This window comes from Ambystoma mexicanum, chromosome 6p (genome assembly GCF_040938575.1).
Source record: "Ambystoma mexicanum isolate Mex_15411 chromosome 6p, UKY_AmexF1_1, whole genome shotgun sequence".
NCBI lineage: Eukaryota > Metazoa > Chordata > Amphibia > Caudata > Ambystomatidae > Ambystoma > Ambystoma mexicanum.
The window spans coordinates 830,497,783-830,509,938 of record NC_090935.1 but is presented as its reverse complement, the minus strand read 5'-3'; positions in this window follow the sequence as shown (position 1 = coordinate 830,509,938).

Sequence of the window (12,156 nt, the reverse complement as noted above, 5' to 3'; positions counted from 1 at the left end):
CCCACTTTAATCTTTTTCCAATTTGATCCACTCCACTGGAATGCCCTTCCCCTAGTCATTAAAAGCCATCTCTGCAGTGGATCTCTACAAAACACTGCTGAAACCCCAACTCTTAATGATGGAAGGAGCGTTCAAACACATCCACCCTTCCATCCAAATAAACTGCCCAACCCAATTCTCCTGCATGGACCACTTTGTAATTTATAAATGAGTAAATACGGGCCTGTCAAAGTTAAAAATATTATATCTTTCAATCCATGTCCCTCTCACATGTTTCCAATCTTACCACTTAAACACACAGTATATGTAACGCAATAAAACAAAGGTCTTAGGTAAAGGAATCTTGTCCTAACACTGACTCCACTCTCTGTCCTTGCCTGCATTACACGTAATTTCTGTTCCAAATTGCTAACTGTTCTTTTTCAACAAACGCAAATACAAATTAAAAACATACATTAGAAGAGATTACAGACATCTATTATTATATGGTTATAGAGGAGGAAACAAACCTTGCAACTTAACATGTATTAATCATTTTGGGGATCATGGAAAAGTTCACAGTTACAGATAGTGTTGAACATGTAATAGTGGTGCAGGGGTGAGCTGTAAAGGGTGGTCATCATGATGATCTCAGTGGGTGGCCACAGGAGGGGGTATGAAGGGCTGGTTGTCCACAAGGTGCTGCTTCATTTATTTTGGAATTGCATGAGGCTGGGGTGAATCTGATTCTCATGATTATGAGGTTGTACTGTCTGGGGCTGTAGAGAAAGAGGGCTTATTTCCTAATGTTTCCACTTTCTCCAGTTCTGCTGCTCTGGCCTGGCCAGTCCAAACTCCTGGTGATGTGATGACTTACAAAGATGTTGATGTGTATTCATGGTAGGAAGTAGCATGCATGGTGACAACTTTGGACATGATGTTTTTAGCGGTGAAAATGGTGTGTGCTTGTAACAATAGACAGGGAAGTGCAATGAGTATAGGCATAATGTTTTTGTATTTGTGGACACCTCTGATAAGCAAGACTTCAGCATGGAAAGGGGTTTTCACAGTTGTTAGGGCATGGTGGTGGGTAGACTGGTGAACAGCGCATTTTATCCATCCATGTGTGATAAATCCAGGGTATGTACAGTGGATCTGAAGCTGGTGTCTGGTAGGAAGTGCTAGAGGTTGCACAGAAGAGCTATCTGGTACCATGCTGCCAGACTTGTTTTCACTGCATGTATTTTAAAGGAGCAGCAACTGTGTGTACGGAATAACAGAAACTTGGTGCAGTAGTTAAGTGCAGAGGTTAAGTGTAGGGTGAAGCTCACAAAGTCCACAGCAGAGAGTAGGTTTGGGATAAAGGGCTTTTGTAAGCACATCATCTGCCAGTTGGGCGGTGCTGTCTCCTTGCTGCAACTGTGTCTGTAGCTTCATTTATAGCTCTGCAAGTGATGACTGGTGTTAATGTGGTCTTTAGGTTGGGTGGCTACAGCTTTTTCAAGGCTCTTGCCCTGGCAAGGAAGGTGTGTGATGGGGTAGTAGTAGCTGAGGCATCTGCGCTCAGTATTGGGTTTTTGATCCCGTGTGGAGTTTATTTGTCTGGTTTTCTTATGTGAAAGGTGCGCTGAGTGAGGGGTGATTCATGGTTGTCAGGATCAGGTGGAGAGCTTTCATAGGAATAACTTGCGGATGGATGCTGGCAAGGTGCTACCTGAGTTGGATGTGGCTTTGACAGGCACAAATGGCTTTTGTCAGGCCTTAAATGAAGGTTGGTTGATCTCATGTTGTATGGGATAGTCGGATCAGCAGAGTGTTGTCTTTTGGCATTGGCGTAAATATGTTGCTGATCCTGCTGGGTGTAAGTGTAATCCATGGCCACTTTTTCAAATCTGTCCTATTTATTGTTAATATTCCACCATTGCCTTTACGGGACATCCCTTACTAGTATTCTGCTTATTTGTCCTGCCACTTTTATCATCAATTACATTTTCGCTGGGTAGCAGCATGCACTTTCAGCACAAAGCTTTGGTCAGTTTTCCTTTGCCCCCCGCTTTTTAATCACAAATTTTAAAATGTGGACAAGATTTTAACATTGAAGCAATATAATGATAGTTAAACGGAGACACAGATATTTTCAATGCCATAATGTTCCACTCACAAGTATGTGACTATCAAACCACTAATGCTGATCTGCTGACCTTGTCAACAAAATACTTTTTGATGGTGGTGGATTTCTAAATGGACATCTGTACAGCTCATTCTATAGTTGACCCCAAAGCACATAGCTAGATTGACTCTGTTTTGCTTAAAATGTTAGCTTCTTGACTCATATTGTGTTAGACTGCCTGGCTAGCAATTGTCTAGACTGAATCTGTGTTTAGGATCCACTATGTCTGTACAGCTAACTATGGTTCTGAATGCATATAAAACACATTCCTACATTGACCCATTAGGTTAGACTTCATAACAAGTTTGGGACTCTTGTGTTCAACCTTCTCTACATGTGTACATCTAACTGCATTGCTGCATACATACCATGCAACACATAAGCTGTTAACTGTTGAGTTAGTTATAACAACAATTTTGCTCACTGCATACCTAATGCATACAAGAATTTCACTCTTTATAATTGCCTCCATACCAAGCACATAGACACAATCGCTCTATTGGTGTGCACATAGATACAAAACAGAGCTAAATTGAAACATTGTGCTGGCTCCACACTTGTATAGCTCTTTCATATTACAACTCATCTGGCGTATAACTGAATTGTATTCAGCCACAGCTGCAAAGCTGCCATTATGCATTGCCTGCTACCTAGCACATAGCTAGATTAACTGTGTTGCATTTATACATGTATCCATAAAAACTGTTTAACTTAATATTAATAAATGAACACAAAGCCTTACAGCCAGATTTCATTATTTGTACTTCGTGCATACCAAACACATTCCGAGACTTTCACATAGTGCTTTGCTAATAACATCTGTATGATAGATTAACTCACTTTGCACCTGCTTAGCTGCTGCATAGCTCCATGGTATCCCTGCATCCCTAGCTTTTAGGGATGTTAAATCAGTGTGCGCCTCCACAATAACTGCAGACGTAGTACTGCTCCCTATTGTGAGAAACCTGAGGCTGTCTCACCTGCTCGTCACCGGAGATCTGACATCCAGGTGGCCAGGAAATGTCCTTCTCTATTTGATCCAGTTCCTTGGGGTGGACCAGTGGGGTAGGATCACCTGGATGGGGGGTCTTCAGGGATTGGAAGCGGGACACTGACAGGTGAGACACAGTACTGCCTTTCTCCTAACACCTTTTCCCCATCCTACCCTGTAGTATATTTAAAAGCTTAAACCCCCTGACCACTTCCAACATGAACACTTTTAACATCGTCAAAAACAACAGACTAACACCAGAGCCGAACACAAGGGTCAGGAAGTCAGTAATTGACAATAACTACACACACCTGAAGACCCTTTCCCTCCCCAACAGGTATAATGGTGGAGCACAGGGGCACACTTTAAACAAGCACAAACGCACAAGGAGGCGGCTATTCCAGGCCGACAGTTCAAACGGAGAAGAAAGGTGGCGAGACTGGAAAGCACAACAAGGAGGGAAGTGCCCTTGCCCTTTTTCACCCAGACCCGTGAAGCCTCTGTGAAAGGAATCATAAGACCGGGAACTACAGCTGACTTGTGGTATAACAAATGGCAAGGGTGCACTGAACCCACCCGCGCTTATAACCGATGCAGGGAGATGCACTTGCTACCGTGGTACCGTTGTTGACTCCAGAGACCAGAAACGACAAGGAGTTCAGCACAGCTGGTGAGTCGGAGGGAGAACCGATAGTAAACCGGACGGTGTTGAGTGAAGGTTGCAAATAGCAACATGATATGTACAAAGAACTTGTGTGCTACTGAACTTTTAAAGCCCAGGGAAAGACTAGCTGCAGAGTTGTCCGGTGCCACATGGACGCTCATTCGAAAGACTCTGGCTGGTCCTCTTTTCTTGTGAACATTTTAGTACCCAAGGCCGTAGCAAAGGCCAGAATAGAGAGTTAAGGTGGTCATACAAGGATCGAGCCAAAATCCCTTGTACAATCGTAAGTCCTTAACCCATTACCAAAATTTTGACATTGTGAAACAGGCGTGTGCGCCCAGCTGAGGGAAACGCTGTGCAAACAGTAAATGTGTGAAGCCTGACTGGGGGCTGGAGAGAAAGCCTGACTGGGGGCTGGAGAGAAAGCCTGACTGGGGGCTGGAGAGAAAGCCTGACTGGGGGCTGGAAAAAGCTAAGAGAAGTGAATCCTGCAAGGTGTTATAACTAAGTGAACTGTGTTAAACTGGCAAATGTGAACCCGGCTGAGGGATGCCCAAGAATTAGAGCAAAACGTAACTCCCCGTAAACATTGTGTTGACAAGTGTGAGGGATGTCCACAGTGAACAGTTGTTTAAAAGACTTTGAGACTCTTGAATACTACAGATGATATTATTGGGAGTGAAAGGCCGCAGTGACCCCGACTCAGGAAGGCCAACGTTGCAAAAGATTTGGGGCCCGGTTGAGGGGATCCACGGGTGAGGGGAAATCACCTGATGGGAAGATTACTGAAAGGAACTTTTATTTTGTTGTTTAAAGCACATCTGGTCCTCTCAGGCAAGAGACTTTGTGTAAAAGAGACTTGGCCACAGAAGGCCCTGATCTTTTGGAAACAAACTGTAAGCATGTGCTGGAGAAGCCCATGAGTGTGCTGTGCTCGAGAGGCTCTCCTTGCCCCGTGCTAAAAACATGGGGAAGGGAGACCCCAGTTACACCATCCTGACTTATCATTTTGTGAACATTTCTTTTGTTTTCTGGTGAACATTATTCCACACTATTGTGTAAAGTAGCGGTAAGGATTGGAAATATTTATTTTTTGACAAGACGACACCAGGACTGCCTTATTATTATTTGATGGCTGTAGCTTGCTCCCATCTTAGATTTAGGTTTAGATTATGCATTTTCACACCCATGTATACAGTTTAATTAACACCCTTGGACTGTGATCGCTTGTGCCTGTCTTTACTGTTGCCACCATGATTTCCTTACACAATATACCTAGTTCGTATATAACTTACTTGTAAATTGTGCCTATGTACCAAACACATAGAGGTATTGCATACCAATCACCTACAGACCTTAGCTCACTTTTTCCCCATAATAACTGCATAGCTCATGGTATTCACCTTTGCCCCCAATGGATAACTGATTGGACTCTCCATATTTGCCTGAACAACCAGCTCCAAGCTAAATCAAAACACCTCTTATTCCTGTTCTCTCATGATAAATCCTAACCCCCTGAAACAAGACTAATCACAAATCAGACACAAACAATTCCACATAAATTCCAGAATCATTTTAAACATAGTCACATACACTGCTACACTGAAGGAACCCTTTACATAACCTGACCCCTGATAAATCATCTCATCTGTATTTTCTACAAGACAATAGCCCAATAGTATTTTTGGAACTGTTCCATAATCTCCCAACTAACCAATGTCACAGAGAGTTAAGGAAATCCTTATATGAACCAACCACAAACGCAGGCCGAAGAAAATCAAAAGATAAATATCCCCCCTTCCATCTCTCCCCTCTTCCGGATCCTTAACAACTGTAGGGTACAAACATGGGAGCAAGATGCCTAAAAATTTGAAAGATAGTAGAATCAGAAAGAAAGAAAGACGAGGAGAGAATTGGAAGCAGCGCTCATTGCACCTTCTGATCCGGCATCCTGATACTCTACAGGCTTCCTATTACCTCACCTCAAGAGATTATTGACAGCTTTTATCTCGTGATACCTACTGAAGCACCGAGGTGAACCACATTACTATGACCAAACATTGGTCTAATAAACAGGACTCACCAACAGCCTTGCATCCTTGCCTGATTTTACCCTAACAGCCTTTCAAACTACCATAAAACCGGATCCACATGAAGCAGTACTTGTTACTCCATTCCTCACCAGACACCCTTCACCATACGCCACAACTACACAGCAGGAACTGATGGGTGTGCAGGATCCCAAAAAGCGCCTGCTAAGCCTCTTTGAATATGAAAGCTTTAATGTGGAGCGCTGAGAAACTAACAAAACCAGCCTTGACCAACCCAACAACACTCATCCAAGCAGCCGAAACCACCCAGAAAGGACTGGAACAAGATGCCTCCTGATAAATGAATGCTCTGCCTCCAAGCACTACTCAGACATTTTTCACCTTCTCTGTGAACACCACATAGACTGCTTCTTAATTACAGAAACTTGGATGTAAGATGATCAGTCCCCAGTTATCCAAAAGAGTATCCCATCAGGCTTCAAGATCATCTGTCAATCGCTACAACAACAGAGGAGGTATCATAGCTCTGCTGCAGAGACTCCTTCTTAGGGTTCAACACCCTACACTGACATCATCCCAGAAGGGAATCGCTCAACCTGACCTGCTCAATCTTTCCCACATTTACACTAAGCTTCCTCTTAATCTACAGACGTCCTTCCTACGGTTCACACTTTACTGACAAACTCACTGATGCCACTGCCATCCTGTGCATAGATTGCCCGCTACTAACTATGCTTGGATATTTTAACATCTGGCTCAAGAAAAACAAAAACAATATTACAAAGTCCCTTGGAGCAATACTTGCCACACTACACCTCCAACAGAAAGCTAATGGTCACATCCACATAGCTGGACACACTCTTGAAGGCATTTATTATAATGAACACATAAACAATGTTTGCTGCCCAGTTTACCTTCCTTGGGAAATCACTTATCTATCACACCTACAATATTCACAAAGACACCACGCATCGCAGGACTGTTCAGAACAGACCGTGGAAACAATACACAACTCCCTAATAGAAAGATTAGAAGAAACCAAATCCACTGTCCCCGCAAATGGACCAACAACCACACTGAATGTAAAACTCCAACAGATTCCCAACTGGATTATTTCTGCATTGGTCTGTACTGCCCTTAAGAAACCTCACAAAAGTCATCAAAAAAAGAAACAAACCAAATGGGTCACCCCAGACCAAATTACTGGGAAAATCAGAAAGTGGAGAAAATTTGGAGATAAAACAATCTACACACCTACAAATTCCTCCTACCATTAACAGTTATGCCTTTACATGGCTGAAGTGCTTAAAGCAAAGAAAGCACAATTCATTGATTTGATGCATCACAGAGAAATGGAAATGCATACAATTATGAGAGAATTAAAAAACCTAACAGCCTGCAACACAACACCTGCTTCTACACTGGAGCTCTGTAACCGGATGGCAGCACAGTTCAGCAAAAAATCCTTCACATCCAGAATCACCTCAGCAATAAAATACTCTTCTACCCACATGCCACCAACAAGATCCCACCAACACCTCAAACTAACGCCTCTTGTAGGTCCTCTGTATGCAGAGGACCTTCAAGCTACCGTTGACTCGTGCAACTCATCAGGATTTCCTGCCGATCCATGTTCCCCCACAATCTTTACAAATGGATAAGAAAAACTCCAGATTTGTCATCCATCTTCCTATCCCTTCTCAATGACCTCATCAGCACCAGAAGAGTCCCAGTTAAGTTGAAGTCTGCATACATCAGACCCTTGCTTAAAAAGACCAACGCTGACCCATATGACTCAGCAAGCTATCGCCCCATATCAAACGTTCCTTTCATTGAGAAACCTCTGGAAACATTAATATATCATTAACTCTGTGATTTCATCAAGCAAACTAACTCCTGGTTGAGGGACAACATCGAGTAATATCTTCTCAGAGTACAGAATTGGTTCTGTGTTACATCTGGGATACACTTAAAAACAATGCATATGAAAACTGTGAGAGTGCATTCATCCTGCTATACATCTGAGTGACTTTTGAGTCCATAAATCATGTGATCCTCCTAAAAAGACTGGAAGATATTGGTAAGAAACCTCTCTACATTGGATCACCTCCTTCCTCACGGGCAGAACAGAAACCACTATCTTGGGCTCCGACAATTTCCGGCCTTGCCCACTTATGTGCAGAGTACCCCAATGATCCACACTCTCACCTCTGTTTTTCAACATCTACATGACACCCCTACTAGACAGCATCAGTAACTCTGGTGTGTCTGGCTGGAACTATGCTTTTGACACACAAAAAACGCTATGCATGAATGACAACAAATAGGCTAAAACTCAATCCTAGCAAAATAAAACTTACAGTCTGTACTCCTGCACGTTCCAACTCCACCACAATCCCTTGGCCTGATGAGAGGGCCTCTTGACCAAGCCCATCAACCATAGTAATGAATCTTGGAATGAAAATAAACAATGCCCTCATTCTTGATCCGCAGGTCAGAGCTATTATCAGATGCTATTTCTCCCTGCTGTGCATGCCATGCTGCATCTTACCTTCCTTAACATTCCCGCACAGGGCCAAGGCCATAATTTTTCTAATACCATCTGAACTTGACTATGCAAACGGCTCGGACTCCCAGATTGCCTAATGAGGAAACTTCAACAAGTTCAAAATGCAGTGACAAGACTACTGAGAATTATGCAACTTGGACATCTCATGCAAGTATTCTCCACTGGCTACCCATCAATAAAGAGTTAATTTCAAAACCTTATGAATCGACCATCGTTAATACCATGTAGCGGGCCCTTACTCCTTCAGAAGTAAGTTGTAACACTGCACTTCGTTCAGAGCTCTTCCTGGAATAGTACTAGTCTCCAACATCAAAATTAAATGGCAAGGAGGATTATATTTTTCAGTTGTGGCCATGAAAACTGTGGAACACCCTACCCAAACCTCTCTGCCTGGAAGTGACAGCTCAAGACTTGGATTTTTAACCAACCATTTAGAAAGAAATGAAAATTGATCGTAAACACTAAAAACTGTGCACCATACACAACTGAGCACATAAATCATACAACATGTGCACCATACACAACAAGCAACTGGAACTACCATCTGTGGGAAACCAATTTGTTTCGTGGATCCTCTGCTGCGTGATTCTGGTATGCACCCTTAAACTCTGAAATCTACAACCAAGAGCCAGGAAGCAAGAACACCCTCAATCCCCTCCCATGCTCCAACCTGTTCATCCCTCAGCTAACTCATCACTAGTACAATTGTGCATCCTTACACCTACCACACTCCTTCAGAAAATGTTTGGGGTCAGAAATGTGAGGTGGACAACTTGTGGGTGATTTCTCAAAATACAACATTTTATCAAATTATACATTTCATCAAACGGCTCACTATCCCTACCCTGACGAGGATGTACCTGCTTATCAAAAACGATAGGAAATACTCGAACACATGATATCTGGCCTCATAAAATCTGGCCCAGCATAATATGCACAAGAAAATAGGTGGCAATTCACATTAAACATCAATAATGATATTTATGTCATTCTTTATTACCTGGGTGAGCTCTCCTTCCACAGGTTTCAAGTTAAGTTCAGTTCCAATGTTCAACATAAAAAAAGGAAATCTAGGTTTGCAACAATGTTCCAACTCAGTTCTTGACTCCTTCACTTTGTCAAAAGAAAGTTCCTTTGAACATTGTTCAACCAATGGAAGGATGTCTTCTTCTTCCTGGAATAATAATTTCCACTTCATCAAATAGCATCAATGATGTTCTGGGTCATGATGCTTTTCCAAAACTTAGAAATGTTATAAAAAGAAATGCAATTCCTTTTCAGATTAAAAGAAACACAATCTCTGGCAACGTGAAACAAACACAGCCTCTTAGTAGCACTTATCAAGTCTCTCTTTATGGTTTTATGAATCAAAGTTTATATCTTTGTCTGGATGACTTCATGGCACCACTACTTCCACCTGGATAATTCTCATATCAGGTAAACCTCTGTAAGGATACACCATGTGGTTCTACTCGCATGCCCCATAATGTTTCAAATTCTACTGGGCTTCTGAAGTTTAAATCTACAGACAACAAAAGATTTATCACAGCTTCAACAGTCTGCAACTTTGTGATTTTTAGTAACATTTCAGAAAAGACACACATTCACATCAGTGTTCCTCAATACCTTCATGTAGACAAGACACTCTTCCTCTGAACATTCACCTTCCAGAAATGGAGCTTCTTTGCCCTTTGTCATTCTGCAGTATAAGTATTTACCACAACTTCAACAGTGTGCACCTTTGTGACTTTGAACAGTTTTTCAGAAAAGACAAAATCCACTTTAGTGTGGCTCATCGCTTCCAAGTAAGCAACATACTCTTGTTCTGAACAATAACTGTCAAAAGAGCAGCCTCTTTGTCACTCTTGTCTTTCTGCCACAACAACATTGCCCTTAAGGATGTAACTTTACCTTTCCTCCTTATGGCTTTAGTAATGTGCATCCAGGAGGGAGATGGGTCAGTAATTAGCTGGATGTCCCTTCTTAAAAATGGGAACCAAGATTGCTTGGGTCCATGAGTAGGGCACCATATTGGCTGCAAGCATAACATTGAATAACTTTTGCAAATATGGAATCCATATGGGCACCTCGTGCCTGTACCTCTCTGTCGGGACCATATCTGGGCCCAATCGTCCCCCGTTTCTGCAATAATAGGGCAAACTCAATGTCACGTATGGTCAGTATGAGGGGGCAGTGTCCTCCACCCCAGACCCTCCAGAGACTGTGCAAGGGTCCAACCGAGGGACCTGGTTTACTGCCTTGTAGAGGCTGCCAAAGTGATCAACCCAGGCAGCCTCAGGGATACCACCCATTCCTAGATTCTGGCTGCTGCTCTTCCCTGCTTCACGGTGGTGCCAGAAACTTTTAGAGTTGCTAGACTTGGATACCTGCAGAAGATTGTCCTAGATTTGATCGAGTATGCCACCTTCTTAAACCTTAAGGAGGTTGAGGTACATGTCCCTTGCAGTGATCAGGGCCGATGGGCCCGGCTCCGCCCGAACCTTGGCCTGCTCGATCAACACCCTTTTGCAGCACGGCACTCCCCATCATTCCATAAAGTGGTTTAAACAGCCCTTCTAGGGATGGGGGACCAGGGTCCACTCACACATTTCCCTACGGCACTCATGATTACTTCATGCACTTGAAGGAATTGGTCAGCATTGTTCACCTCACTGCTGCAGAAAAGCTCAAGGAGAGGCAGAATGCTTACATATATACTGGTAATTTAGATTCTTGGTCTAGTAGGTTCCACTTGATGGGACACCTGGCACTACCCCTAGGCTCAGAAAGAATCTTTGTATGCCCATGTGCCTCTCTCCTTGCACCAAACAATGTCCCTAGTATAGAGACTACAATGGGGTTTTGATTACTTTCTGGCCTCTTTAGCACACACAATTTGTGCAGATAACCCCAAGATTCCACTTTCACCAGGATGTAATCAATCAAACTACACCTGGGGTGCATACCATAAGTTGTACTTGCCGGGCAGTCGCTTAGGAATCTGCCCTTACATGCCCTGAGACCCAGTTGCAAGAACAATCTTGCTACTTCATTGGCAGGTCTATAGACTCTCTTTAAATGTTCCGCCACCAAGTCCCCCATCCCGCATCTCGCATACTCCCCATCCATGATCCCTTCCATAATGTCAAGTGGCTCGAATTGGAGATTCAGATCACCACAAATAATATTTTTTATCGAGCCAGCATGACTTTCCCTCCAATCAGTCATTCTTTCTTACAAAAATGTAGCAAGGGATTGCTTGTGGTAGCATCATGGCAGTAATGTTATCTTGTGTTAATACTATTTCTGGAGCTCACGGTCACCCAAGGGCATCTTGGCGCTGACACCAATAATACAATACAAATTGATGGCCAACAAGTTAGACCCATCAAGACAACGCATTTTAATTTCCATGTAAACAACGAGAACAATACAAGACATACATATTGCTAAAAATATTTGTACATTACCCCACAGATTCAACCCACTACTTGGGTGCACTTTTTTCCCCTTTAAAGCTGGTACATTAAATGTTACAAAGCCCTGGATATCGTGTGCCACCACTGACCAGGTCTCTTTCAGGGCTATAATATCCTAAGAGTGCACCAGATCCAGCCCTGTGGTCCTCCATGTACTTCTGAATACCTGCTATAATCCATGACATCACCTGCATTGATTCCAATGGCCTAGGCAGAGAGGGTAAGGGAAAATGTGCAAACTTAAAATCACACA